This window comes from Monodelphis domestica, chromosome 2, assembly GCF_027887165.1.
Source record: "Monodelphis domestica isolate mMonDom1 chromosome 2, mMonDom1.pri, whole genome shotgun sequence".
NCBI classification, from domain to species: Eukaryota; Metazoa; Chordata; class Mammalia; order Didelphimorphia; family Didelphidae; genus Monodelphis; species Monodelphis domestica.
In genome coordinates, this window is record NC_077228.1 from 494,680,492 (window position 1) to 494,707,227 (window position 26,736).

At 39.4% G+C, this 26,736-nt stretch overlaps 1 long non-coding RNA gene and 5 other non-coding genes across 7 annotated transcripts; 4 read left to right on the plus strand and 2 right to left on the minus strand.

The window, feature by feature from the left end:
- Positions 1 to 3,031: 3,031 nt before the first annotated feature.
- On the minus strand, positions 3,032 to 9,812 carry LOC107651014 (uncharacterized). 2 transcript variants are annotated; one of them, XR_008916790.1, is made up of 3 exons: positions 8,974 to 9,559; positions 4,993 to 5,223; positions 3,032 to 3,603 (listed from the first exon to the last, which is right to left on the minus strand). It is a non-coding gene; the product is annotated as an uncharacterized LOC107651014 (long non-coding RNA). The 2 variants fall into 2 exon arrangements; XR_008916789.1 differs by lacking the exon at positions 3,032 to 3,603 and having other exon boundaries at positions 4,805 to 5,223; positions 8,974 to 9,812.
- Positions 3,450 to 3,531, plus strand: TRNAS-AGA (transfer RNA serine (anticodon AGA)). Its single transcript has one exon. It is a non-coding gene; the product is annotated as a tRNA-Ser (tRNA).
- TRNAI-AAU (transfer RNA isoleucine (anticodon AAU)) lies at positions 9,451 to 9,524 on the minus strand. Its single transcript has one exon. It is a non-coding gene; the product is annotated as a tRNA-Ile (tRNA).
- A 5,994-nt stretch (positions 9,813 to 15,806) lies between the features above and the next one.
- Positions 15,807 to 15,880, plus strand: TRNAI-AAU (transfer RNA isoleucine (anticodon AAU)). The gene has a single exon. It is a non-coding gene; the product is annotated as a tRNA-Ile (tRNA).
- A 2,102-nt stretch (positions 15,881 to 17,982) lies between these two features.
- On the plus strand, positions 17,983 to 18,055 carry TRNAV-CAC (transfer RNA valine (anticodon CAC)). The gene has a single exon. It is a non-coding gene; the product is annotated as a tRNA-Val (tRNA).
- A 2,514-nt stretch (positions 18,056 to 20,569) lies between these two features.
- Positions 20,570 to 20,643, plus strand: TRNAI-AAU (transfer RNA isoleucine (anticodon AAU)). Its single transcript has one exon. It is a non-coding gene; the product is annotated as a tRNA-Ile (tRNA).
- The last annotated feature ends 6,093 nt before the right edge of the window (positions 20,644 to 26,736 follow it).

Sequence of the window (26,736 nt, forward strand, 5' to 3'; positions counted from 1 at the left end):
TCTATACCGAGGCCCATTCATTCCTCTTGTAATGATAGAAATTGGTACTGTATCTGTTGAACTGTAGTTATTGATCTCTATTAGGCAGTTGCCTATTAGCTGATACCAGCAGAGATTCAGTTGTAACAGTTGGACCTAGTTAGAGGTTTGATGAACATAGACTTACAGGAGACAGTTTATAACAACAACAAAAAACCCCACCTATTTAATAAATTATTGAAAGGTTCAAGGAAAGGATAAATACAAGATTGAGGATATATTCCCTAATCTAAGAGAGTGAAACTTTTCCCCAGTACCCCTTTGCCTTGCAAGAGGCGTCTTCTTGCTTGAGATTCTCAAGCCTGACTTAAAACTCCTTAACTCTAATTCCCCAATATATAATTCTTACTAAGCAAAAATAATTATTTTCTATATTCAATATTAATATTTAATCACTTAATATTTAATAATAAAATATATATTTAAAATTCACTGTCTCCTTTTACTTCCTCCAGCTAGAGAACAATTCAGTCGCTCTCACCCTTCTAGCAACTCCAGCAGAATTGGATCTACTCTGTCTCTCCTTACAGTTGATCTCCACAACACTTTTCTAAAATCTCCAATTTTCCTCCAACACCAACTGTCACCAGCTATTCCAGGGTTTTCCAGAGGGCAGAGCCAACCACCAACCACTCCCAGAGTAGGCAAACTCCAAGAGTGCCAGTTATTTTCCTAACAGACCCCTTAGGCTCCTGGCAATTCTCTTAAGGAACTTCCATGAAGTTTCCAGATGACTTCTTAAGGTAACCTGTCACTCTTCGTTCTCTATTTCTAGTTACCGAGATCCTAATTAGTCCAAGTACTTAATTAACTATAATACTCTTTTATTGGCAAGCCCTTTCTCTCCTAATGCAGTCCTCTCTGTAGTCTTACCTTGAGTGCCAGGACCAGATCTCTCTTACTTAAATGATTGACTCCTCTCAGCTGCTCAAGATCAAGCTCCTTACTTCAAGTAACTATCTCTCTGTATGTGTATCTGTCTGGAAATTATGTCTCTGCTGGACTTTCTCTTGCCTAGAGTCTTCTAAGTTCTTAGACAGACTAGTGGATGGGATGTCTCCAGGATGAGTAGCTCCCTTGCTAGAGTCCATTTCTGATTCTTAAACTATTGTACTGTGAATCTTTTGAGGGACATTATTCATTTATCCAAAAACTCAGTCAGAGCTTGTTATTTGCTTAGTTAAGGAATAACAGTATAGCATCACTTTGTTAAAACTTTAAACCTTTTGTGTAATTAGAATCTGTTACCCTAAAAACTACAATTCCCAGCACCCCACTCTCCTCACATTACATACTGACATAGGGAGGATATAAATTTGGTGTAGCCCCGCCTCTCGCTCTCTTACTCTTCATGGCAGACTTTGGTGGAGTGGGTTTTTTAAACAGTCAAGGAGAACTTAGTCATGTGGTCCTAATTTTGTTAAATAATTAAGTTGTTTTTTTTTTTAATTTCTATTTCCTTTTTATTTCTTCTACCTCAAGTGATTATTAACTACTAATAGTCTCTCGGTAACCGAGGATGACGATTGTCTTTGTGCATTTTTATCTATGGTATATAGATGAGTGTGCACAAAGACACTTATGTGTGAAGGAGATTTAAGTGGAAAAGTCGATGCACAGAGACAGTCCCACTCTCTCAACGTTGGAAGCCTGGGTCCAATGGCACGAAAAGTCATTACATCGGGAGACTTCCTCAGCTGCATTGGATGGCCCTGTTGTCTTTTGTGCTCCAACACACCCTAAGCACTCCACAGTGCCTTGCTGCGTCTCCATCTCAGCCATTGAACCTTCTTGTTGGTTTCTTCTGTCTGTTCAGCCGAAGCAGTCTTCACATGCTAGGTGAGCAAAGCCTTGGTTCACCAGGTGTCTACGACCCGATGGCTACCCTCATAAGGTTTAGCCAGCCTGTTGAAGCCCTTGCCTGGGGTGTGGCCACTGCCACATGCTAGCAGCTACTGGGAGCCACAAGTGAGAGCTGGGTGTCAGGTGGGGGTCAGAGGCTGGAGAGCTGCCCTAGGAGGGCACGACAAGCCCTCCATACCAGAGATACTACCCCTCCCTGAGCACCCCATATACCCCACAAGTGATTATTAATAAACTTCATAAAAATATAGTTCTTGGAGTGTTGGAAATTAATTTAAATCTTACTCTTTAGTTTCTGTATTTACATAGTGTGACTACATCAACTGAGTTAGTGGGGAAATTTGTCACATATGTGTAGGAAGTGGTAGAATAAATCACAATACACACAGAGAGAGGAAGTGCAGGGAAAAGGAAGTACTCCCTAGGGGTTAGTGAGAGTCCATCAGAATTATGCTTCTGAGACAGCTAGGTGGTGCAGTGGGTAGAGTGATGGGCTGAGAATCAGAAAGACTCAAATCCAGCCTGAGACACTAACTAGGTATGCAATCCTGGGTAAACCACTTAATATTGCCTCAGTTTTCTTATCTGTAAAATGAGCTGGAGAGGGAAATGGCAAACCACCTCAGTATTTTTTGCCAAGGAAATAAAGCTAGAAATATACCTATTTATTACTATCATTTTTAGGTTAAAACAGTTTTCCTGTTTCTCTCCCTCCCCTTAACCACCCCCCACTCCTTTTCCCTCCCTCCCTCTCTCTCTTTCCCCTCCCCCCTCTCTCTGTCCTCCCCCCAAGGTTCCACCTCTTTCTTCAAAGACCAATGCTACATATGAGACTATATATTAGATAAGACATAGAATGAATGAGCTTTCCCCTTGGGAGCTCAATAACTCAACTCAACCAAGAGTCCTAGATGTTATCCAAGTGTGAATTCCCCAAAGTCTAGTGCAGTAAGCTAAGAATTGGGACATGATTAACCTTTGCAGTCTCCTCTATGTATCGACCTTTCTCCAGAGTCTTTCTCTTCCTTCAAAGATTGGAAGTGAGTCTGGAGCCACAAACCTTTTCCCTCGGAGCCTGATTTCTTTTTTTTTTTTTTAATTTTGACCCAGAGAACAAAAGAGATGCATAGTATGGGTAGGACAGACTGCGGCATATTTTCAATGAATGTCACAAAGGACATTAGGGAAGATGTATACATCAGAAAAGAATTTCAAGAATTAAGGACAACAAAAGGACAATCTGAGTGTCTTATTGGTATCCATCCATGAAATAAGACCAAAAGGAAGTAAAAGACCCAAAGGAAAGCCTCCAGAAGATTGGGTGTGGGCTTTCTTGAAGATTTTCGAGGCCACGGACAAAGATGATGCATGAGGAGAAAATGTGTACACAGATTTATTAAAGTATTACAGATTTGTCGACATGTTCATCATATGTGACAATGGCGAAGGCATTTAATTTCTCAACATACCAGACAACTTGCTAAAACTAGTGCAAAGATCGAGGAGGATCAGACAAGATCCTTTGAAAAACAAAGACTTTCAGGAGGGTAGTCGTGGCCGAGTGGTTAAGGCGATGGACTAGAAATCCATTGGGGTTTCCCCGCGCAGGTTCGAATCCTGCCGACTACGGGGTTCTTCTTGTGCTTTTTACAGACGACGATAGTTTCCCAAATCCTGCTTCGATACTAAGCTCCACATGATCTGAGACAACGACAAAATTCAATTTCAATAGACTGTTTCTTAGAACTTCAATTTAATAACTTCTCAGCCGTCTCTCCATCCGGTCCTCCACGACCACCACCCAGAGACGAGACAAAAAGAGAATATGAAGCTTTTGATAACTGTGATCTTTAACTTTCACAGTCTCACCCATAAAACTAAAGGTTGTGACTACATTGATTCTCTGAAGTTGTTGTTCTCAAGTGGTTCGATACTCCTGGGAATCCCTGAGGATTTTAAAGGGTCTGAGAAGTAAAATCGTTAATACTAAGGCTTTTAAATTGGGAATACAGCAAATAAAGATAAATATCATATAACCACATAAACAAAAGCTCTTGGGTGTGTGTTTTGGGGAGGCAGGTGCAGGGGTTCCTTCGTAATTTTTAAGAGTAAAGGGGATCTGAAGCCAAAAAGTTTGAGAATTGATGACTTGGAGAAGAATAGGACAAAACCATGAACCAAGATGGGAAATCCCCAAGACACGATCAATTGTTCTTTGGATCATTTCTCTCATTTAAATTATCTACACATTTAATTGTGTTAGGATAAAAAATACAAACAAAAACAAAAACCCGCACTTGATAAAGAAAGCTAGTTTTAGAAATTACGAATTTTGTTTGCATTTATTTCCTTAGTAAAAGCACATTAAAAAAAACAAACAACTTTTCAATCTTGTTTGGGCTTCATGAAAGTGAGTGATCATGGTTTTCAAAATGGAGGAGTCAAGATTGGGATGTGAAAATGAGACCCCTTGCTGCTGGTAGGTCTGCCTGCCTCAAGTTTCTCTTCACTCCAAGCCATCTTCCAATTCAGTCCCCAAAATGACTAAACTGAAGATCCAACCATGTTACTCCCCAAGTCAACAACTCCAATTACTCCCCATCATCTCCAAGATCAAATGCATCTTGTATTATAAGGGGTGGTTAATTCAGTATTCAAGGGGTTAAGACTTTCAGTATTGAGAGGGGAAAGAGAGGAGAACCTCCCTTCTCAAAGTGGGGTACAGGGGAGACAACTGATGTTTAGGGTTGGCTCAGAGAGAGGAGAGGGGGTTTGAAGATTTCCCCCCTTCTGCCTTCCCTCCTTAGCTAAAACTGCTCTCCCCGATTCACTCTTGTCCCTCTTGTTCCCCCTCCACTACACTACAAGGGGTCTCCCCTTGATTTGTTCACTCACACTCAGCTTGGGAAACACATAACTTTAATGTCAACTCAATCAGGTAATGCAAAGGGAATAATAGGCAGGGGAGAATGGGAAAGGAATGTGGGGAAAAAGGGTCCCTGTCTCTATCTAACCCTCCCCCCTCAAGTTTTTGGGGGAACTCAGGCCTTGGCAGCCTGAGCCCCCTAAGAGAAAGTTAGGTTAATTCACCCCTAGGCAACAGGAGCTGAGGTAAAGTCTGCTCAGGTTTCTCTTCAGAAAGTCCCTTCAATTGGGAAGTATTGAGGGAAAGATTTCCAGTAGTCACCAGTAGGAAAATTGGGTAACCCTCAGGAGAAAGTCTTTTTCCAACTTCTCTCTTCAGCTTTTCAGGACTTCAAGCCACTCCTCTACCAGCCAGAGTCTTCTCCTCCTCAAGATTCCCTGCTCCTGGAGCCCCTCCTGTAAAGATAATTTTAGAGTTGTGACTTAAAATCTAAATTAATTGGTCGCTAGGGAAAAAATCCCAAATAAAATACCCAAGTTAGTCTGGAAATTTATGGTAATTTTAATTAATATAGAGGGAAGGATTTTAAGGAGAAAGAGGGAAGAGGGTATAGGATTTCTCCCACCTGGCCTGTGCCAGGGGGAGTTCAAGATCTCCACTGCTAGGTCTCTGAAGGAGATTAGAGGCTTCTAAGAGGATAAAGTTTGGAAAGTAAAGGAGGGAAAACTCAGCCAGAAATTTGCCACTGAGCTGGACAATAGCTGTAGCCACACCAAGATGCGGAAAGGCCCAGCACGCTGCTACCAGCCACCTCTCCACTGCCAAAAGGTACCAGAGAGAGGAAGTGATGCAAAATATATAGACCTTTTACTCTTGTGTCCCCTCCTCTAAATTTTCACAGCTACTAATCACTTCAGAGGCTTTTCTCCAGGACTGCCCATTCTTTAGTTCTCATCTTCTTTGATTAGATTATATCTTTTGAGTTACTTAACACTTCTTGTTAAGTTCACCTTTTGTTAGTTACTTGACCTTTTATGATTAATTTACCTTTATAGTTACTTTTTGTAAACATCTTTTTGTATTAAGTTCTTAAAATAGACTTAGCTTAAAGTTCTAGCTTCACTATAAAGTAAGAACTCAGTACCTTCACTGTTCCATCAGGAGATTATAATTTTCATCTTCTCCATAAAGTAAGATCTAAGTAGGGTGGAGTAATCTAAATTTCACACTACCCTAGCAGGGTGATCAGTTTCACACAGTCTTAAGCATGGTACTTTTCTTTAGTGCAAGCCTCTCTCACAATCTATGGGAAGCCTTTCCCAACTCCTCTTAATTCTAGTACCTTCTTTCTTTTAATTATTCCCTGTTTATACTGTGTATAACTAATTTATACATGTTTGTTTTCTTGTTGTTTCCTGAATTGGATTGTGAGTTCCACGAAGGCAGAGACTGCCTTTTGCTTCTTTGTATCCCCAGTATTTAGTACTGTGTCTGGCACATACTAAATGTTTATCAACTGACTTGACTGGACAGTACAAGGGCAAGGTGGAATATGAAATGACTATTTAACAATTTTACAAGCTTCTTCATGTTTAATCTTAACCTCCTGGAAGAGCATACAGGAAGCTTTGAGTCAGGAAGACCCAATTTCAAATTCTACCTCCTATGCTTTCTAGCTGTATGACTTTAGTGAGTCTCTTTACCTGTTTGTTTCAGTTTCTTTGTCTGTAAAGTGGGAGTGATAGCATGTACCGTCTAGGACTATTATTTAGATCAAATGAGATCATGTTTATAGAGATTTGGTATATAGTAGGTACCTTATAAAGTCTAGCAATTATTATTAGAGTATAACTAACCATAGTATTGCTTATTCAAGTTTTTCTGTCAATCTACACTTGTGGTCTGTATTTGTGTGTGTGTCTACATTGAACACTGATTACCTTTAATTCTCCCTTTTTCAGAGGCCCTGATATGAATCAAATCAAAACTTTAATTGATTCTCCCTTGATTTCCAGGATTGTAGGTAAAAAGCTGGAGATAATGCTTCTAAAACAAAAACAAAACCTTTATTCCTTCAGGTTCCCCCAATATTGAGCTCCATTCATTTTGGTCTAGGTCTAGAGTTAGACCCATAGTTGGGTAAGAGAAGGCAAGTATTCAGGACTCACTGGGCTCAGAGTGAGAGTCTATTATTATTACATAAATAATCTAAACACATACTCTTATGACAAAACATGACAAAAGCACTAACAATGATGGGAAGAAAGGGAAAACAGCTAGATTAAATTCATATCCAATTTAGAGAGGAAATCCTCATTGGAATAGAAGCCCTTGTAAGGAATAGACTGGATCTGTGATTTCATTGACAGAAAGAATTCTGCAACTAGGAAACTGTTTCTATCAATATAGGTCAGTGCCTTCTTTGCAATTTGTAGTCTTATTTAACGTTGTCTAGAATGCTGAGAAATTAAATGACTTATCCAGTGTCCCATAGCACTAGGTGTCAGAAGCAGGATTAGAACCAGTGTTGCCTCTGTCTCTCTCATATATGTGTGTAAAAAATGACCACCAGAGAGAATCCCTGAGCAAAGAGAGGGCAGGAGCAGCCTGCATAAAACCCAGCTCAGGATTTTGCACATTGCTTCACCTCTGGCCTCCCTAATCTATGAAGTTAAGCAGCACAGATGGAAGCCTGCAACCCCAGTACACATTCAGGCAAATGCAGGAGATTTCCAGCTCCCTGCTTATATAGGCTCTTCTAATTATTTCTAATGTTAAAATTATTTCAATCTGGTGTCCCACTTTCCATGATCCCATATAAGGTTTACTTGGAAAAGATACTGAAATGGCTTGCCATTGCTAGTTCATTTGACAGATGAGAAAACTGAGCAGAGTAAAATGACTTGTCCAGAGTCACACAGCTAGGAAATGCCTGAAGGGAACTCGAAAAGAAGAGCCTTTCTGATTCCAGGCCTGACATTCTCTTGCCAAACATACACACTTATGCATGAAAGAGCATTTTGGATGAACACAGAGTGCAAGCTATATAGAATTTGTGTGATACCTTACACTAGCTGACAATCACACGAAACCCTCATCTCATATCTCTCAGGCTATAATAAACTGGACTCCTTCCCCTTATTTAACTCTTAATTCCAGATTAAAGTACTCAAGGAGTATACTATTATATTTCCTCATAAATTACTAAAATGGCAGCATGCTTTTCAACAATCAATTAGCTCTGAATTCCTATACTGGTTTATTACTTATAAAATGAACTGAAGAAACCTTCCTCTCCCACCACCCCCCAATAAACTTTTGCTCATCTCTTTATAAAACCCCTTAATCTCCTAGGTTTAAATAAACATCGAAATCTATACTATTTCTTAACCAAGACATAATTATTTACACTGTTTCACCTGTGAGAGAGATAACAACCATTACCTCTTTACTACTAATGCCAATTTCTTAATTCCAGAAACACATTCCTACCATTAAACTCTCTCGGGATGCCAATTAAAGTCTTTTCTCAAGAATTCTCATTGTTTCTTCAAAAGGTAAGAGTTAAATCATTTCTCTCAGCAACATTTTGAAACATTGTACCTCACTTGTATCTTTCCAATCACAGCAGAATAATGTTTAAATTTCTAGTGTCCTCACAGAGTCCTTAGAGATTAAATTGTAATCTCTCCAAATTCCATGCCCATGTAAACATACAGTAATGGCATCCCATCTCTGCTATGTCATATATTATGTATATATTTTTGTATTTATATAGACCCTTTGCATATATTGAATCACTCAATAAATAATGAATGATTGTCAAGAAGGTGAAGAAGGGGAAATGAGTCAAGGATGTTCTGGTGCCAGCCTGAGAAGGCTTTTGAGCCAATTGTTAAAATTTCACACCTCCAAAACAAGCAAGCAAATGGACTACAAATAAGGATTTGATTGATTGTTTTGTTGATTATCTAGAATTAAGAAAGTGTTGGAGAAAATGTTAGCAATGCAGATTACACTCAAGTGTGCCATTTCTACATTGGGCTCCTCTTCGACCCTGTTGTGAAACATTTATATGTATAGCCACAGAAATGACCTAATTCTTGGAGCTGCTACCCTCCCAGAAGTGAACAGGCCTGGGTTTGAAGTCCATTCTTAGTTCTTTTCATTCTTTTTTTTTTAAATTCACATCTATAATCACCTACCTTGCCTGTAGGGTTTCCAAAAAAACTTTGTCAAAATTAGTCCTGTTCTTTTGTGTTGTGGTGGTGGTTCTTTTTACGTTGTAAAAAGGCAATTCAGGAATTATTATTTCCGTTTTCTAGATGAACAAACGGGAGCTAAACTGAAAGTGAAACGCACATAAAAGAACAGGAAGTCCGAAAGAAGTCCAGATAAACAGGACGGTTTAGAAAGATACAGGCTGTTGTAGATAAGAGGAAAACTATACCAAACAGAGACCTACAAGTTCAGGTACTACCCTCTTTTTCTGTTGTACTCTGTATTTGGAAATGGCCATCTTATTTCGTGTTTATTAAGATCAGAATAAAAGTACATTTAAAGCAATTCAATAGGGATCAACAGGAAGGTTCGCCTTCTCGGTTCTTCGAGATAAGGAGCTGGAATGGAAATATCACTTCTGGAACCTTGGAATCTTTCTACTGGCTTTTTCCAAAACAGAATGGCCCGTACGGGGATCGAACCCGCGACCTTGGCGTTATTAGCACCACGCTCTAACCAACTGAGCTAACCGGCCAGGCGACCACGACTTCCAAAGTTAAACAGAAAGAGGATGAAGACATTTGTGACCCAAGATGTATCATTATATAGATACCCTTTGTCGACTTAGACACTCTGGGGGATTCGTCCCCTCCAGGACTCGGCTGGGCACTGCATTGTTCCAAGAAGCGCCAGTGTAAACAAAGCTTCGATGCCAGCTGCTTTCCAGATCCGGCCTCTGCCCAGCCTTAGGGGAACAGACAACTTGACTCTTTCAAGCCCAATAATCTCCATTTTACAACCAGCAGATGTGCTTCTAGCAGTGCAGTCTCATGCACACTGGCACAAAACACCTAGCCACGCCCCCACTCACCCCAAAGGGGAGGCGGGGGAGGCGAGAGGGCTTGAAATCAAAAGAGGAACTCTGAGAAATGTACGCAAAAACAGAAGAAAGGAAGGAGAGAGAGAGAGAGAGAGAGAGAGAGAGAGAGAGAGAGAGAGAGAGAGAGAGAGAGAGAGAGAGAGAAACTGCTTTTTAGTATAAAGACCAAGAGAAAATTTGCTTGGAACACCAAGATGATCTATGGCATGGAGTACCAGACCCTACTCCCACCCCACCCCCAGAGTGAGTGCCATCCCCCCTCAAATGTGGAACATTTTCCCGCCTTATCCCACAAAAGGGAGGGGGAAATTGTTCCTATTGGGCTGCTAGATGGAGGGGAGTGGGAGGTTAAAAAATGTCCTTAGGTATGGTAGAGAGGGGAGAGGAGCAGCTCCATCCAAGTCCCTATGCTTTTCTAGGAACAAACTTGGAGAGGGGACCCTCATGCCTATAGAGAGCACTCTGCATGCCATCTTTGACACCTGTGCCATAGATTCAGCATCACTAGTCTATGGCATAGTGACCCCTGAGAAAATGTTGGTGTGCCCTATATAGAAAGGAATACCTAGAGACTTTTTCTGAACTGTCAGCAGGATTTCCTTTGAGTTTCAGGGATATCTGGAAATAATTTTCGGTGTCCAGGGCTGTTTGAAGGAACCATTCAGAGGATTTTGGTGTTCCCCATGTGGAAAGGAACACATGAGGTTTTTGTTCAGGCCACTAGATGGATTTCTTATGTAGTTTAGGGATTCTGAGGTGGGGTGAAATATCATGCCCTATGTGGGTGCAAGACCCCAGAGGAACTTGATAACTTTAAACCCAGTCTGTGAGTATGGCTGGGGGAAGAGAGTGATAAGTGGTCCTTACTTGAAAAGAGAGAGGGTGAATGACTTACCTTAGTTGCATTAATTTTCTGTGGCATGACTTGTTCCTGCCAATAATAATGTCAGCACAGGAGACAGATATAGGAAAACCTGCAATTTTTTACATTTATCATCCACCCCATCTCCCTAACTTTCCTTCACTTTCTTTCTATCATCTCCAATAGAACCAGTTTCACTAGGAATAACAAGAGAAACTCATCTTTACATTCTGCTTTAAAATTTATAAAACAAGATCAATGCAAGTGAGATAATAAAAGGCAATACAAAACAGTAGACTAGGGAAGGAGAGTGAGTAGAGAATTTAAAATAAACCATTACCTAAAAGCTTAGAATTGATTTTTTGCATGGAGGCAACTAGATTTGAGTGTCATGAGGTACCCAGTTCAATTATGAAGCCTGAAAAGCATAGCAGAGATTTGTGGGTGAAGATTAAATTTAAGTCTTCCCATGATTATAACAATGAAATTAACTCTCTCCTGATTGTGAAGATTAAATTGTAACCCCTGACTATTTTTAGAACACCCTACTTAAAATTTGAGTATGGAGATCTGCCCATTTTTAGATCTAATCACCAAAAGTGTAAACATTCCACTTAATCATTAAGTGGGAAGTCTGTGACCCATGTGTAGATAGTGGGTGATGAATCAGAATTGACTGAGTTGCTTCTGGGCAGTCCTAGAGCAGAGCGTCAACTGTGATTGGTAGATGTAAAATTAGGGGGAAGACACAGGAAGTGACACAAGAGAATATGTCTTTAAAAGGGAATGACAGCTTCCTGAAAGAGTTCAATTCTTCATGCTTTTGAGTTGAGGCTGGTGAAGAGGGGCAGAAGGATCTGCTGACTGGACCTGAGACCCTGTTCCTTTAGACTGACATGTGGTGAGTGAAAAGTTGACTCTTAAATGATGGATATTCAGAAGAGACTAACCTCAGAAGAGACCTATCCTCTTGAGAGAGATTCCTTGCATCCCTGGGGCCTCAGCTACAAGGGCTGAGGTCCCTCCAGTTAAGAACTAACTCTCCCTTCCTGCCCAGGAGTAAATTACTTAGTGTTTAGGCTAGATATCAAATTCTAATTAATCAATTTGGGAATGGCTCTTATTTTTATAAAATTGTCTTAGTTCTCATTAGATCTTTATCGAAGAAATTTGCTGTTGAAATGATAACCTGTAAATAAAATGTAAAACCAAAACATATCAATAAAACTTTAAAAAGTACCTTAGAGAATCATCTAAAAAGTTGAAATAACTTCAATAAAGCTATGACATAACATTGCTCTACATAAATAGCCAGCATTTCTGTATATTGCCAATAAAAATTGAACCAGAAAAGCTATAAAGAGAAATCCCATTTTAAATAATTACAAAGTGTATAAAATATTTGGAAGTCTATTTAACAAGATACACACAGAAATTATAGGAATATAACTATAAAACACTCTTTGCAGAAATAAAGCCAGGCCCAAATAATTGAAGAAATGTTAATTGCTTATGGGTAGACTAGGTCAATAGAATAAAATGTCAACACTACCTAAATTAAATACTTATTTAGTTTTATATCAATCATACTCTCAGAGAATTACTCTATAAAGTGAGAAAAAACTGACAAAATTCAACCAGAGGGACAAAAGGTCAAGAATTTTAAGGGAAATAAAAAAGAAGTATAAAAGAAAGAGCCCTAGTAGTGCCAGATCTCAAGCTATATTACAAAGTGGTAATTATCAGAATATTTTGGTTCTGGGTTGTGAGGAAAAATAAATCCACTGCCCTGATATAGACAATTTAGATGAATAAAATAAAAAAGTAAAAAATCTCCAAGTCAAGGTAGAAAGTTAGATTTTATTGGAAGAGGGCCCAATCCTCCAACAAAACCGGTCCCTTGCACCTATTACATAGTTAGACCCCAACAAGACATGATACAAGGCAGCAAAGATCTGGTTTATATACTAGTACAGTAACAAAGTGAATATTTCCATACAATGTGCATTACTTATATATCCATATAAGATTCAGGGCTTATATCACAAGACATAACATCATATAGATCTTCTTAGGAAACAGTTACCCAACAACAAAGCTCATTCCTTAGTTCATTTAGGAAAACCCATATAAGGTTAAATCACAAGGCAAATACCCTTATTTAGAGAAATAGTAGTGACCATCACCTAAGACTCATCTGATCTGGGGGTGGGGGGAAGGATGTTACTTATGGTTATTTCCAAAAAAGGGAAGGGTGTAGATGTTTGTACCATATCTGTACATGAAACTCAGATGATCTACATCTTATGATAAAGGGAAGTACACACCTCATAATTAACAAGGGAGGGGTTGAAAACCCCCTTAGAAGCAATTTTATGCTTTTAGTTATAAATCCTTAAAAATAACCATGAAGTCTATTGATTGTAATTAAGATTATGGGTAATATACTAATCACTTTAGAATCACAATCTTGATTATCTTAAACCTATCACTATCATTAAAATCCAATCAAGTATAAGGGGTAGGGGTCTATCTTTTCAACAGGGTAGAAAATGAGAGGTCAATCCATGGAACAGATTAAATTCACCTTATACAGAAACAGATAAACCCAGCATTCTAGTGCTGAAAAACTCTAAAAATACTAACAACTAGAGCATGAGTTGGGTTTGGGGGTGGGGAATGGGAAGGACTATTGCCACCATTTGACTAAAAATAATCTGGGAAACATCTGGCAGAAGTTGGGCTTAGATTTCACCTTATACCTGATAAGAAAATAAACTCCAAATGGATGCATAACCTAGATACAAGAGGTCACATGATAAACAAATGATAGGAACAAGGAAGAAATTACCTTTCAAATCAATGGATCTAAGATCATTAACAAACAAAAAGCAGAAAGGGTCAGAGAAGATAAAATGGACAATTTTGATTACATAAACTTAATTTTTTTTAACAAACAAAACTAATGCAACTAAAGTTTAGAAGGGAAGGAATAACTGGAGGAAATATTTGCAGCTACTTTCTCTGTTAAAGGTTTCATTTCCAAGATATATAAGAAACTGAATCAAATTTTTAAGAACCACTTGTCAATTGATAAATGGTCAAAGGATATGAATGGACAGTTCTCAAGACTAGAAATCCAAGCTAGCTATGGTGATAAAAAAAAATGCTCCAGATCACTAATAATTAAAAAAAAATTTAAAAGTAACTGAAGTTTCATCTCATATTCAATGTAATTGGCAAAGTTGAAGGGAAAAAGAAAACAAAAAATGTTGGAGGGGCTATGGAGTAACAACCACACTGATAAACTGTAGATGGCACTGTGAATTGCTAATAGGCAATTTTATCACTATGTTACCAAAATTATTAAACTATGTGTACACTTTCTTTCAGCTATGCTACTACTGAGTTTAAATATAAAGAAAAAGGTCTTATACATACAAAATATTTATAGCAACTCTTTTGTAAAATGCTGCCTATCAACTGATGAATGGATATATAAATTATGGTATAGGAATATAATGGATTAGGCAGGTAAGTGGTACAATGGATAGAGTGCTATACCTGAAATCAGAAAAATCTGAATTAAAATCCATATTTGGACACTTGTGTGACCTTCGGCAAGTCACTTAACTGTTGCTTGTCTCAGTTTCCTCAATTATAAAATGAGGATGATAATAGTAGCACCTATTTCCAGGTTTTATTATGAAGATCAAAAGAGGCAATATTTGTAAAGTGTCTGGCACATAGTAGGTGCTATGTATTATTATTATGCTATTCTTATTCTACTTTATTTAACTATTATGCTATTAGCATTATGCCATTAGAAATTATGAAAAATGGTTTTAGGGAGAACTGGAAAGATTTTTATGAATAGACCTCTAAGGAAGTAAGCAAACCCAGGAAAATAATTTCTGTAATAAACACAGCATTGTACAAACTAACAACTTTGGAAGGCTTCAGCACAAAATGATCAATCATTATTCCATAGAGCTAATGATGAAGAATGCTGCTCATCTCCTTAATTAGGGATAATGGACTAATCTAGGAGATGCACCTTGATGCACATGATCAGTATGGGATTTGTTTTTATTGACTTCTTATTTGTTACAAGGCTTTTTCCTTTTTCTGATGTGGGTGGAGGAGTTGAAATAGAAAGGAGGAGATCCCACCTTTGTAATCCTGGGCAAGTCCCTTAAACCCATTGCCTAGCCCTTACTGTTCTTCTGCCCTGGAACCAATACACAGTATTGACTCCAAGATGGAAGGTAAGGTTTTTTAAAACATTCCCTAAAAAAGAAAAGAAAAGAAAACTTGGTAAACAAATATTATTTGCAAAAAAAGTAAAGAAATCTTTATTGTAAAATTAAGTCGATTGGTAGGGAGGCAAATAAATACGTGGACAGATTCCTAATACATCATGCATAAGTGCATGTTGGACCAGACTACCGGTTCTAACCATTCTACGATTGGAGGGTTCCCCTCACCATATGTAAGATTCTGTAATTTTTTTGTCTGAATATACATGAGTATTTTTTTTTAATAGGGGAATTGAGAGTCATCAGACTTGGCCAGCAGTGAACAATATCATTTAAAAAAAAAAAAACTAACAACATTACAACAAAAACAAAAATAAAACCTCTTACCTTCCGCCTTAGAATCAATACCGTGTATTGGTTCCAAGACAGAAGAATGATAAGACGCAGGCAATGAGGGTTAAGTGACTTGCCCAGGGTCACACAGCTCGAAGGTGTCAGTAATTGACTACATATTTAACGCAAAAGAAATGGTTTATTTCTGAGTCATCCAGATTAGTTGTTTATCTGAGAGATTCTGAAAATCCGGAATGCAGTTGAAACCAAAGTGTGAGACATATCTTTTTTTATTTCCTGATTCCTCGATTTGTGAACAAAGCGTTGTCCGGGGAGACTTCTGAGAGAGGACAGAGGAATCCCAAAGCAGACTCTCTTAGCGGTGGAATAACATTATCTGAAACTATGATTAATATCCCATTCTAGCTGTTGGATCAAAAATTCTTTTTGATACTCATATAAAGAAAGAGGAAGTAATCGCTTGGCCGGTTAGCTCAGTTGGTTAGAGCGTGGTGCTAATAACGCCAAGGTCGCGGGTTCGATCCCCGTACGGGCCAGTTCCTTTTAGAAAAGATCTGTATAATTCAAAAGAAAAATCTATAATATATCTTCATACAGTAGCGTTTCAGTCTCTCGTATCACAAACTAATTTAGGTAGTGTAGGAAAGTGGAACTCGATCCTACATCCACGTTCCTCACCTGGGAAATGGGACTCATGATTATTTTACTTCTGCTGCAGTGAAAAACATTTGAGCACACCTTTAACTGGATGATGAATTCAGAGACAAATTTAGTAAGGAAGAATTTTCTATCAATTAAAACTACCCAAAAATACAATAGTGGGTGACCACTGGTCTGGTCATTTGGAGAGAGGATTCTTGTTTGAGTAGAAGTTAGATTATGTAGTCTCTGAAGTCTCCTCCAATTCACTCTCTGGAGCTAGCCTGGAGGGGGAGAAGGAAAGGAAAGTTTTATTGGAGAGATATAGTTGTTATTTTATTCAGATTTCTTCTTCTGAATAGTGGCCTAAAATCAAAACAGAGCTGAGTTCAAATTTGACCTTTGATACTAGCTGTGTGCTTCAGTTCCCTCAGAAATAATAATAATAGCACCTATCTTCTAGGTCTCTTGTGAGGGTCAAGTAAGATAGCACTGGACTTGACAGGTTTGTCATTCAGTCCATCCCAACTCTTTGTGACCCCATTTAGAGTTTTCTTGGCAGTAGTCTGCCATTTCATCTGGCTCATTTTACAGAAGAGGAAACTGAGACAAACAGGGTTAAGTAACTTACTCAGGGTACCTTAGTATTAAATGTCTGAGACCAGATTTGATTCCAGACTGTGTGCTCACTCTATCCACTGTACCACTCCACTCACCCCATAGTAGCCCTTACTAAATGCTTGTTTCCTTTCCTCTTATAGAACTATCATCAAAAGCCACCATGCCATTGTGCCCCAGATGCAACCTTCTCACTCTGCTCCTGTGAGCCCTTTCTCCACTTGCAAAATTCTTCCTGGAACCTCAGTTTTGGGAAATGGTCTGGACTAACCATTCCTCCTGCTCTGGACTTAGTCGCCATGCCCCCACGCCACATCTTCCTTTCTCCTTCTTCCTTGATTTACAGCTTCCTCTTCATCTCCCAGATGTCTTTCTTTTGGTTTTTATTTGTATCCCTAGGTGTTTAAGTGTAGTAACTGGCACATAGGAAGCTTGGCTCTCTGATTGAGTCTACAATGAGTGTCACCTGAGAGTGTCTTGGACTGTTGACAAGAGTGACTGATGTGGCCAGAAGCTGTCTGTAGTGTTTGTTGTATATTGCCTCTGGGAAGTTTTCAGAGGCTCTGGAAGCCAAGGTCAGATTTCTGTCTGAAAATGGTATTACCCACCGCCTCTCTTCTGATTCATCTTCTAAATGGATCTGAGTGGAAAGATGGGCAAATCCCAGTCCATTCCCTGTTTGCAGATTCTTCCTTTCTGCAAGGTTTTTGTAGGGTTGAGACCCTCTTTCTTGACCCTTTCAAACGGGAAGTCAGTCACTGGGAGGAGGATACAGGATTTTACTAAGACAATAATAATAGAAGGGGTGAAGTTGGGGATGAGAATAGAGGGAAGGGAGGAAGAGAAAGAATAGGATCATGACAGTGAATAGGAAGAACAAATGAAAAGATGACCCGATTTCTAAGCCAGGGCTGATCACAACAGTAGTGGAGGCAGCCAGGAGTATAACGGTAGGATCTTACGAAATGGAGAAAGCTGATTGTTAAAATTTTCAGTGTGCGTATTTACGCCTTAGAAATTAGCGAATCAGTATGGATTCTAAGATAGAAAGTAAGAGGGTTTTTTTGTTTGTTTTTTAATGTATTGTGCATCTATTTCCCCCCCTCCCCCCCAGCGGGTTGTTAAACCTTTATCACCATATCACTGGTAGCAATTCCAAAGATTACATAATTTCTCTCTCTCTCTCTCTCTCTCTCTCTCTCTCTCTCTCTCTCTCTCTCTCTCTCTCTCTCTCTCTCTCTCTCTCTCTTTTATCATCAACGATCTTTGAATAATTGTTAGCAAAGGCCAGTCACTGGACATATACAAAACAAAATAAGGCCTTCTAGGCTACAAAAGTCGATTTTTCAGGTGGATATAGAAAAAACTCCCTTCAAGGGCGGTTTCCGTAGTGTAGTGGTTATCACGTTCGCCTCACACGCGAAAGGTCCCCGGTTCGAAACCGGGCGGAAACAGATTTGATTTTGATTTTTTCGGTCCAACCCCGTAAAGTGCCCCTCTACCTTTGCCAGACAAGAAAAAGAAAAGAATAATACTTAGTGGGATGGTGGCACCTCTGTCCTTGAATAAGAGGCAGCCATACTTCCCTAATCGTTGGTGCTGTCGTGGGGATACATAGGTGTACATTTGTATCACATCTCCCGGTAAGCTGTAAGATAGAGATAAATACCAGTGTGTACATAACATGTATGTACATATATATATATGTATATATATATATATATACACACACACACACATAGGTATATGTGTGTATGTTCGTACTAGATTATATACACACCTTACCAGACCGAAGGGGCAAACTACTCTGACCATCCTGGAACTAATGGTTTTGGCCCATTTTTTTTTTCTGCTAGGAAAGGGGGAGGAACTAATTGCAGCAATTGTTTGCCTCCCATAACTTGGTCCAGTTTCCTTTAAACTTCGTAAGAGCATTTTAGAAATATTTTTTAAAAGCACCCACAGATAGTATTTCAAGGTCAAATACTGAAGATGAAGCTTGAATTAAGATTTTGGCCAATTAATGAAAAGACAGAACTAACTGGAAAAGTCCTTGATGTTGGGAAAGATCAAAGGCAAAAGGGAAAGGGGAAGATAGAGGATGAGATGGATGGATGGTGTGTCATGGAAACAACGAACATGAACTTGGAAAAACTTCTAGAGAGTGGAGGATGGAAGGACCTGTCATGCTATGGTCCATGGGGTCACAAAAGAGTTGGCCATTACTGAATAACAACAACATTGCACAACCAGATCACCACTTCGGTTTGTAGATGATTTTAAACATCTCCACTAGTGATGTAGCCAGAGTGAGGATAGCTACACCATGCCTCCCTTAGTGCTCTAGGGGATCCCCATGAGGCCTTGATATGTATTTCAAATGCTCCCCGCTGGAGCCTCTATTCCAGGGTCACAAAATCAATCAGTGGCTGTTAGTGTCTTCCTTAAAACATAGTATCCATTAATCATTTAACATCAGTTATTTTTCATAAAGGGATTCTTACAGAGAAAATAGAATCAACCTAGAGGTACAATTCCTCCAACACCAGGGAGCACATTCTCCCCTATACCTCCAAATTGGTCTCAAATTTAACTTGAATGTTCCATAACAATGGCCTCACCAAGTTGCTTAAGTGTCAGACACTATGAACAAAGTCACTCCTTTGCTTCAAAAAACCAGTAGTTTCACTGTTAATTCATTGATAAGCTGGATCAGACCCAAAGCTTCCAACTTCCAGGACTGGTAGTCTAGAAACCGACTGGTACTCTAGTACATGGTGCTTTCCTGATCTTTCCAAGCTCCTAAAACCATAGTCTAATTTTTCAGTCTCTGGTACTCCACCCAAGGGAGAAAAGATAGACACCACAGGAAAAGAAGCAATAGCAGGGCTAGGTGGGTGTTCAGGGCTTCCCCTGGACCTGGGTCTGCCCACTTGGCTTAGAGCAGTAATTGCCTCCTTGCTAAAATGAAGCCAGACAAGAAAGATGAGAGATGAGACAGAGACAGTTTAATAGAGAGTGCAACAGAGACAGAGACAGTCTAATAGAGAGATAGAGAGATCCAGAAAGAGACAAGCAGAGAGAGGGAGACTAATAGATGGGAAAGAAAGAAAGAAACAGAGGCTGATCCAGAGACAAAGAAAGACAGTGTGGATCTTTCTTTGTCTTTCTGTCTCTGTCTCTGTTTTCACTGTATACTTGGGCTCCCCCCGCCCCGCCCCCACTCTCCAAACACACTTCTGTTCACAAGTCACAGACACGTTGCTCTCCAGTGATCTCGAGATCACTTCCCCTCGAAAATCTCAGCTTTCCAAATAAGCTCCCCATTTGGTTTCAGGAGTCGGCTGTGATTAAGATCGGGAGGCTGGCAGTCCAATCCAAAGGGAACAAGCTTCCCTCGCGTGGGTGAGAAAGAAATATGAGAACAACGCTGGTCGAGAAAGGCATCGAACGAAGACTTGGTTCTGAAGCGTCGCGCAGTTAGCCTCCTGCTCTTCCATCCCCTCTGCCTCGAGCCTGTCTGATTCCTGGTGTCCAGGCTCGCAGACTCCCGTGTCATCAGTCAGAACTCTCCCCACCTTCCACGGGGCTGGGACAGGCAGTGTCAGCTTAAGCTAGGCTGTAGAGGTGAAGAGCTGGAGAAAGTCCAGGGTCAGGGGATGTGTAGAGACGTGCGGGATGCCGGGAAGAGGTGGCGGCTCAGTGTGAGTGTGAGTGGGCACGGTCTGGAGCTTGGGGAGGTGTTTTGTGCCAGTGTAAGGCAGGGCAGGAACCGGCTCTGGAAAACAGAAACTTCGGTTCTTAGAGATATGTCTTCCAGGAAATTCTAAGCAAAGTTTTGTCTAGTAGCCAGAGGAGAGGAAAAGCAGAAATCCTCCTTAATCTCCCAAATAAAAGTGGTTCTTTCCCCCGAGCCCCCCCCCCCTTTCGTTTTCAGAGAATGTTTATAAAAAAGAGGTGTTTGTGTCGGCCGGTTAGCTCAGTTGGTTAGAGCGTGGTGCTAATAACGCCAAGGTCGCGGGTTCGATCCCCGTACGGGCCAGCAAAATTTTGGGTCTTTCTGAGTCCCTTTGTAAAGGCGTACAAAGCAGTTTTCCACAGCTTAATTTAAAACCAAGTTAATCCAAACTAACTGAGTAGTTACGTAGGTGTGTGGTTGTCCATCTTTCCTGAGTAAAGATCCAATGCGTCGGATATGTTGCTTGAGTGTCTGATATTTACGATGAGCACAAATACTTACCCAGTTAAAAAAGTGGATCTACGATGGACTTGTTAAAGAAACCTGTTTTTGACTCTATTCCTTTTTACAATTTTATCAGTGCTTTGACTAATAGCACAGATATATGCTTATCCAATTTCAAAGTGATTACAGTCAGCCAAAGTACATTTATTAAACACTTAGTATATACCAATACCGTGCTAAGCTCTAGGAACAGGAAGAAAAGAAGAAAAACGAATCCTTTCCTCAAGGAATTTATACACTAAAGAAGGAAACAACATGTAAATAATTAAGAATATACTCTAAACAAAGCAAATGAGAGATGATTGCAAAGGGGAAGGCATTGGGGTGGAGGGAGAGATCAGGAAAAGCCTCCTAATTAAAGGTGGGCCACAGTGATGATGAAGAAGAAATCACCCAGGTGTGGGAGACAGTCTGGGTCCAAAGAAACCACAGAGTGAGTAGAGTGACTAGTTGGAGGAACAGTAAAAAAAGCCAGTGAAGGGAAAGAAAATATAAAGAGCGTTAAGAGTAAAAAATAGGAATTTTTATGGCATGGTCAGACCCAAATTTTAGGAAAATCACTTTGGCAGTTGAGTGGGGGGACAAAATGGATTGGGAAGAGACTTGAAGCATGTCAATTAATTAAATAACAGTTGCAATTGTGTAGGTGAAATGTGATGAAGACCTGAACTAGGATTTCAGCTTGTGTTTGTGAAGAGAAGAGGAAAGACACCATTTGGTAATGTGTTGAATATGTGAAATGAATTAGGATAAGGAGTTAGGGCTAAGTTGGGTCCTTGAGTGACTGGAACAATGGCAGTTTCCTAGGGACATTTGAAAGAAGATAAAGAGTTTTGGGGAAAAGAGAATGAATTTTGTTTTCACATGTTGAGTTGGAGATGCCCAGGAGACAATCTAGATTACAGAAACAGGATTCAGAAGGCTAACATAGACTATATAAGGATAAAGACAGAGAGTAATCAAATTTTGCAGCTACCTGGAGTATGGCAAGAAATCCTGGATCATCCCACTACCAAGCTGGAAAGTGGGACTTCTGGAATCTACCACCCTACAATGCTTGACTCCTTTCAATTCTTATCTATCTCCACCATTTCCAAATGACTCCACACTACAACTCATATGTCTCAGATAAGGTGTATAGATGCCTAACATACTCTTGAGGCTGGTTTGCTTACTCCATTATATTCTTATACTGTTAGGTCTAATTTCTAAGGGAAGGATTATAACCACATGATTTACACTCAAATTATCTCAGAGACCTAGTTCTTCCTGATTTCAATTACACAAAACTAACCACTTGCTTTAATGACATTTTTGAATGTTAAGTATAACCACTATAAAAGATAATCTAAGTAAACAATTTCAGTTTATAGTCACTGTTTTGTGTCTCCATATAACTGTATATTCAATTCTTGTAATCCTATTAGATAACTAATATTTTGGTGATACATTGTAAGGAAGAATCCCAATTATTAATTGACTGAATGGTTGTGTATAAGAATCAGCAATCAATAATCATATTGTGAGTAAAATAAGTTAAAACTCCCTTGAAATACCTTGCAAAAATACCTTTGCCAAAGAGAGTTGGCACGTCTTAGAGTCTTGGAATATATCCAGACTTCTCAGTACTGTGGTATCTCTTTTGGCTTCAAAATTATGGAATAAACTTGGCCACTTCACCATATATAGTATAGGAGACCTACATGATTCCCTTTCATAAGAAGGTAAGGAAACAACCTGACCTTCTGGAAGAAAGAAACCTTCTAAAAAAACAACTTTGGTTCCCCCCTTCTGAATAAACATCTGATTGACCCCCTCCCCCAACTTTTTTGGGGAATTTGAGTAATCTGACTCTTTTGCATAGACTATAAAAAGCTTGGGCAGTTCAGATCTTGGGTCTTTGGCCAAGCTGGGACAGGCCTAGACCCTGACATTTAGTAATTTACAAGTCCTATAATGAAATGTCGGTTTGGCTCAGATAATTGCTTCCCAGTCATATTTATTTATTTTCAACACTATTTACCTAATAAAATAATAGCAATATTGTAAAGGATAATTTTATAGTTGTGACTTAATATCTAAATTAATTATTGGTCACCATGGGATATCCCAAATAATAAAATACCCAAGTCAGCTGGAAATTATGGTGATTTTAATTAATATAGAGAGAAGGAATTAAGGAGAAGAGAGAGAGAGAGAGAGGGGAAAGAGTTAATTTAAACTGCTCTAGCTCAGGCTGAGCCAGGCAGGAGTTAAAGGCCTTGGCCAAAGGGGCCTCCCCTGAGCCCAAGGGAAAAGGAAGTCAGTCTTATCACTCACCACGTGACTGTCTCAAGGAAGCTGTCTGGGGCGCTCCTCCAGGCTCCAGTTCCAGGATTGAACTGGCACCCAGCCAGCTCACAGAAAGTGATCAGCCAGAGCCACCTCTCCGGGGAAATACCCCAAAGAGAGGAAGTGATGTGCCCTATATAGACAGTTTTAGGTCACTTTCCTGCATCTTATCTGTACAAATAGTAGTGTAAACCTTAAAATTTCACAGACTTATGAATGTTAAAAATTTTACTCCACATTGAGGAATCCTCCAATTCCCTACTTGAAATAATTCCCTACCAGATAGTGAGAACTCTACTTGAATGTGAAAACTCCTTGCTATGGGAGGATCTCTACCCCATCCCTACTTGGGACTGCTTTAGGGGAGGAAACTCCTTGCTATGGGAGGACCTCTATTCCACCCATACTTAAGAATGCTTTAGGGCAGAAAACTCCTTGCTAAACAATGAAAGTACTTGAAAACCATACTTATAAAGGAAAGGAGTTCTTTGAGCCATGCTTATTTTTGGAATTGATACAATGGGATGCTTAGTGCCTATAAAGGTGGGGCAACTTGTAAACTACTTAGACCTAAAAGGTGAAAACTTACTCAGAGGTTTTCTCTTAATGAAATTAGTGGACACAGCAGCATTTTTTTCCTGACTTACTAAAGAGATTAATCTACTCAGCAGTGAATTCAAAATGGGCTGTCTTTTGGAAAACATCTACAGTGATTGGTAGATGGAAGAACTTAGGGGAGGTGACATAGGAGATTTTGCCCTTAAAAATAACAGCTCAGAGAAGAGCTGAAAGTCATTCTGAAACATTCAGATTGAGGAAGGACTGATTCTGAAACATTCAGATGGAGGAGGGAGCTGGTGAAAGCAGCTGAGATGGAGCTGGCCTGGTGTCACTAGAATTCTTGCTTAGGCAGACCTTGTGGTGAGTGTTAAAAGACTGACTGACTGATCTCTCTCTCTTAAGACTCAGGTCTAGGCCATGTTGGCTTATGACCCTTCATACTTATTTCCTTTTTCTCTCTTTCTCTCTTTTCTTTAATTCCACATTTGTATTAATTAGAATCTCTATAAAACCCAGTTGACTTGGGTATTTGAATAATTGGGAATATTTCCCTGGCGACCACCTTATATTTGATTTAAAACCAGGACACTGTAGTGAAACATATTTTCTGCAGTCAAATTTACCTACCCTCTCTTATACCTATCACAATTTATATCTTCCACTATTTTAATCACTATAGTTTAAGGCCTTCAACCATTTTAAATCTCACAGTAGCTTAGCTTGACTTAGGACAGCCCAGGGGTCTGTCAGCTATTTCTGCATATCTCTATCAAAGGCCATCCTCCTAGATACTTAATCCTTAAGAATGGGTGCAGACATCCCTGACCTTGTTAGACTAAGTAGGGTAGAGCAATATAGAGTTCACAAGACATTCCTGATTCTGTTAGACCAAGTATCTCCATTATTACAATCAGGAGATTACAACTTTATCTTCCCCTAAAGTTTGATCTGAGTAGGGTGGAGTAGTTTCAAAGTTTACAATATCACAAGTTTTGTTGTTGTTGTTGTTGTTTGTCCTTTATTTTCAGAGGACCAATGACACCACAGGTGATATCTTGATTTGCATTTGAATAGATTTTAAGTGGGACAGAGTTACACAGTCATAAGCCTCATTCTCTCTTCCAGAATCACTGAAGTCCAGTGGCAAGACAAAAATCAGGATGACTGGTGATGGTCTGAGATTCAGTGGATGACCTTGGCATCTTTGATGTCTGACCAAGTTCAGCACATACTTCTATTGCCTTCTATTGCCTTCATGGCCATTGGAACAAAATGTTCTCATTCATCCATTCTTTGAGAGAAGTGTTCACATTCTTAGAGTCAACATCTCCCTAATTCACCAACAGGTTTAAGAACTGTCAGTTATCCTCAACCTAGTTTAGTCCATCTGCTGAGTTGGTTTTACTGGGTACTGGCTGCTGCATATAACAGTTCCTTGGAGGTAAGAGTTAGATGAAATATAGACAATAAAGGTGGATGAACAGTCCTGAAAAGGGGTTGGCAAGCACCCCCCCCTCCTTCATCAGAAGTGCTATTCCTTCCTGCACACCTCATAAATATCAATATCACAAGTACTTACATCTTAAATCCAGGAATAATAAATATATCATAATCCACATAAAAACTTGAATCACTTTCCTCATCAAAGTCTTCAGAATCTCTCTCTCTCTCTCTCTCTCTCTCTCTCTCTCTCTCTCTCTCTCTCTCTCTCTCTCTCTGTGTGTGTGTGTGTGTGTGTGTGTGTGTGTGTGTGTGTGTGTAGACTAGGTATACAAAGAAATGTGCCAATGAAGCACATGAATTAGTTAAACCAATGTGCTAGGAGATAACTCACAGGTCTAGAATTATAATTGAAGGGTTTCAGTTATAATGAATCATGAAGATATTAAAGATGTATTCAAAAGCTGACTCTAATGAGCAAAGGGTTCATGGACCAGACTTACGGATATATTTCTAATATTTCACATGATTGATTTCTGAATCCTTAAATTGGATAGCGCTTAAATTTGGTGGAACTTAAAAAGCAAATTTCTACTATTTCTGCAGTCTGGAAGGCAGGCAAGCACTTTGTATGGCTCCTTTGTAATGTCAAAGACCTACACTTAATATCTAGATAAGTTTTGTTGCCAGTGTTCTGGGAGGTTTGATCAAAGTCAGGAAGAACTTTGAAGTGAGCTTCTTTCCTGGGCACCCTGCTGTACCATTATGCTGCTATCTATTCTTTATCTTGTAATTGGTTGTCAATATTATGGTAATACTTCTGTTTTTTTTACTTGTTTGATTGATATCCCAAGAACCCCCAATCCTCAGATCCTAAATAAAATCAGTTCAGCTTGTTCAGGATCTCTCTTGGATTTTTGGAGGAAGAGCTGACAGGCTGACATGATGCTGATGACCTCTGTGTTCCTTGTCTCTTTGCTCATTCTATGTATCATTCTCTCTGGTCCTTAATCTTTATCCATTGCTTTCCCAGTTTTTACCTTCCCTCCACAGGTGATTAAACCCACTCAAGAATTTTATGTAGGGGCTGGTACTCAACAATAATCTTCATTGTCCTCTTTCAGTCCATAAAAGTTCCTTGATAAATACAATTTCTATGTTGAACAGCTAGTTCCATTGCTAAGCTGAGATGATCCATGCTGTGCCTGACTAACACTTCACCAGGCATGATAATCTCAGGCAAACTGCTCAATATGCTGAGTGACTTCTCTGCTTTCAAGTTTTTCCTTTACCTTGAACTTATTTCTCAGCAGCAACAGAAATATCCACCATTTCTAGCCTCAAATTTAATGGATACAAGTAGGAAATTTTTCCTTTTACTATTTTCTACCCTTTCTTACCTTTCTAGGTTAAAAATTAGGAACCTCTCTCAGAATAGTCCAATATAAGTTCATGGCTAATAATCAAATTCTCATTTTCTCTGTATGATTATTTGATGTTAGTTCCATAATTATGAAACACTTATTTATTACATCCATAATATTATTATATACTACAGCC